Source organism: Dermacentor silvarum, chromosome 3 (genome assembly GCF_013339745.2).
Source record: "Dermacentor silvarum isolate Dsil-2018 chromosome 3, BIME_Dsil_1.4, whole genome shotgun sequence".
In the NCBI taxonomy this organism is placed as follows: Eukaryota; Metazoa; Arthropoda; class Arachnida; order Ixodida; family Ixodidae; genus Dermacentor; species Dermacentor silvarum.
The window spans coordinates 167,823,545-167,827,389 of NC_051156.1; positions in this window are offsets into that span (position 1 = coordinate 167,823,545).

The following is a 3,845-nucleotide window of genomic DNA, read 5'->3' on the forward strand; positions in this document are numbered from 1 at the left end:
CTGCAGGTGACTAAGCGCTGCGCGTGAGTTGATCAGCAGAACCAAGTTGCGAGCTGTGAATTCCTCCTCTGCGTGTATATGTATTTCAGCTCTATTTATTCGATGGCCACTGACTCAGCAGTAGTGATCGATTATGGCACAAGGACGACACGTGGTGCTCCATGCTTCTGGGCAGAAAGAACGCAGCAAATACAATTTTTGTCGTCATGCGGTGAGGCGTCAGTGTACACTTGCAGAATATTCTTCATTGTTCTGGTGCTACGTATGCGGCACACACTAACGGGCACAAGATGAACGATGACTGAGAACGACTGACACGAAGTAATCATCTGGCTTCACTCCTGCGAGGAGGGTATAATTGTTTGTAATAATGACATTTTAGCTATCCACGCCGATGGCGGATCCAAAGGGGTTGGGGGGGGGGGGGGGGGGGAGCTCGGGCTTCCCCTGAGAATGCCAGTACTTGAGTGCTCACAATGTAACTATGCAGCGAGCATCCCTCCCCCCTTGGAGACTTCCCTGTATGCGCCTCTGATGCGCGCCCTGTGATGTTCCGTGAATGTAACTCATGGCCATCAACGTCATCTGTGCTTTCTGATACTGCGTACGCCCGAGTTACCTTTGTTTACCGCTATTTTCTTTTGTACAATTGCGAAACCTTGATTCCCTTCTGTTTTATTTTAGGCATTTGTATCCAGGTTTCCCACTATAGTGGATATACTTATTTTGTGTATGACTGTACAGATCCTCTACTACGTACTTCAGTTTGGTATTCGGCAGTATCATATATATAAAGCAAGATTAACAAATAAGTAAGTGTCTATCATGAATCCTTATTACGAACAAAATACAATATAGTTAATTGAGTATGCATGGCTTTTTTCTTCGTTAGCATACCGACCTTTCAATAAGATCTGTTCCATGTAATTTCCTGGCATAAATGTAGCGGTGGCAAATATAAACTACGTTCACATGTCTATAGTTATGTGTGCCTTTATTTTAAAGAAAATTTTTGTTTCTGTGTTTATTCCTCTAGTCATCAAGCACACAATCATCATCATCATCAGCATCATCATCATCATCAGCATCATCAGCCTGTATACTTATGTCCACTGCAGGACGAAGGCCTCTCCCTGCGATCTTCACTTACATGTGTCTTGCGCTAGCTGACTCCAACTAGCGCCTGCAAATTTCCTAACTTCATGCGCGTTAGCGCGCGCCGCCTAAAGGACCCTAATAAAGTTTTTCATCCATCCATCCATCCATCCATCCATCCATCCATCCATCCATCCATCCATCCATCCATCACCCACCTAGTTTTCGGCCATCCTCGACTGCGCTTCCGTTCTCTTGGTATGCATTCTGCAATTCTAATGGTCCACCGGTTATCCATTCTACGCATTACATGGTCTGCCCAGCTCCGTTTTTTTTTTTTTCTCTTAATGTCAATTAGAATATCGCCTATGCCCGTTTGCTCTCTGATCCACACCGCCCTCTTCCTGTCTCTTAACGTCAGGCCTAAGATGTTTCGTTCCATCGCTCTTTGTGCGGTCCTTGACTTGTTCTCGAGCTTCTTTGTTTCTGCCCCATATGTTAGCACCGGTAGAATGCAATGATTGTACAATTTTTTTTTTTCGACGACAGTGGTAAGCTCCCAGTCAGGATTTGACAATGCCTGCCGTATGTACTCCAACCCAATTTTATTCTTCTGTAAATTTCTTTCTCATGATCAGGGTCCCCTGTGAGTAATTGACCTAGATAAACGCACTCCTTTACAGACTCTAGAGGCTGATACTATAGGCAAGCACACAATACTTGCGTCCAAACGCAAAGCGCTACCCCCCCCCCCCCCCGCCCTCCTTGAAGTTATCATAGAATGTTTCCTTTTTATGCCTTCTATTGCGCCCTGCCCCTGCAAAGCTCTAATATCCCTAGTATACAATCGAATCTGAAGGGGATCACAAAAAAAGTTCGATATATAGGTAATTCGATATATTAAATAAAGATTTTATATAAACATTTTCAATAGAATTTTACTGCTATTCTTTACACACAATAATTCGTTATATGTGAGTTCGATTTGTCCGGGTTCTACTGTATTACAGTCTGCATAGTTGTCCAGTAATTCCTCGAGAAATCTTTTGCTTACTCTTTCGAGGTCAGTGTCATGAGTATTTCGTGCACCACTTTGACATGTTTGCTCACAAGCCGTCGCGTTCTTCTTCTCCATCCATTACTCACACCGCAGCGATGCTTGCATAAGTATACTGACAACTACATCGCTACCCATTGCTTCTCCTCCATTTTGCCTCCCCAATCGCTTATTCCTTTCTTTTCGTTTCTTCATTTCTCCTTCTTCTTCTTCATTTTTTTTACATCGAAGATTGCCTTTTGCGTCTCACACTCAAACCCTAGAGTTATTGTATAGAATCCCTTTAGGGAACCTGCACGGAGCCTACACAGTAACTCTATCAAACCCCGTAGTGCGACGCCATCTCGTGGGGGACTTCAGCAAGAGCCGGCGGCTGGAGCGAAATTCGAATGTATTTAGTTCGGGCTCACATTCCTTTATTTGAACCAGCAGTTTATTGAACCAGCAGCTCCACCAATTGTAAAAGGGGTTTATTCGGATCGTATATCAGCAGCGACAAACGCAGCACCAGCAGGTAGGCCATAGAGCGAACAGGGTACGAGCCACACGATGACAACGGGGCTTTTCGTCATGCCGATCTTCTTCCTCACAAGGCAAACTTTTTTGCTTCGTTTAAATGTGCACTTTATCGAGACGCATGCAAATGGCGGCGTATTACCATATATACGATATCGTTGTCCTGTCGTATTTTCCACGTTCGCTGAATTTTCGCTTCTCCTCAGCGATTTCGTTTTTCTGCACCACATACGGGTGCATTAAGATGTACAAAGTGAGTGAGTAAAACTTTATTTAAAATAAATAAATAAAAGAAAGCACGCTGGTTGGAGCCCCTATTCCAGGGCTCCACTGGTACGAGCGGCTCGCTGGGCTTCGTCCAAAAGAGCCAATTGGCTCTCCCGGCCCTCGTCCACAAGCCATGCATGCCTCCCACTGCCTATTCCTCATGAGTGGATGTTTGAGTACAATTGGGCTGTCTATGTGCGGAGGCCTCTTGGGACACTCCCATGTGATGTGTTTTAGTGTGGGTACGTCTGTGCACCACGGGCACTCGTCAATGAACCTCGTAGGGTGTATTCTGTGTAGATGGTGCCAGTCACTCTCCTGTTGGCTGTTCAAATTCGAGTGAGGATGTCCAAAACGTCTCCGCTGCTGCCTGTGCTGTAAAAGGATATCATGAGAATTCAGTGGAAGGTCGTCGCTGGGCCCTGCCGTTGCTCGGACGTTTAATCCTCGAGCAATACGGTCTGCCCTTGCGTTCCCTGCCAGTCCCTCGTGTGCCGGACACCATATGATAGTGTGGTGCCCTTCTATAGTCGATTGCCCAAAATTTTGATTACTGACTGGGGTGCCGTCCCATTTAGAAACAGGCGGCAAGCTGCTTGTGAGTCGGATAATATGACAGTCGAATTGGTTTGGCACTCGGCGTCCTGAATGACCAAGGCGATGGCTGCAGCCTCTGCCACGCATGCCGATGAGGTTTTGAAAGATGCTGTTGTAACGTTGTTCTGACACGTAGAGACTACGGTGAACGTGTCGGAGCTGGTTCGACTATAGCATCCGTGTAATACACTCCCGGTCCCATGCCGAAACGTTTCTGAAGAGTCTTTGCCCTTGCTCTGCGTCGTCCGGGATGGTACTTGGGGTGCATGTTCTTGGGAATTGGGGCCACCGCAATGTGCGATCGAACATTGCG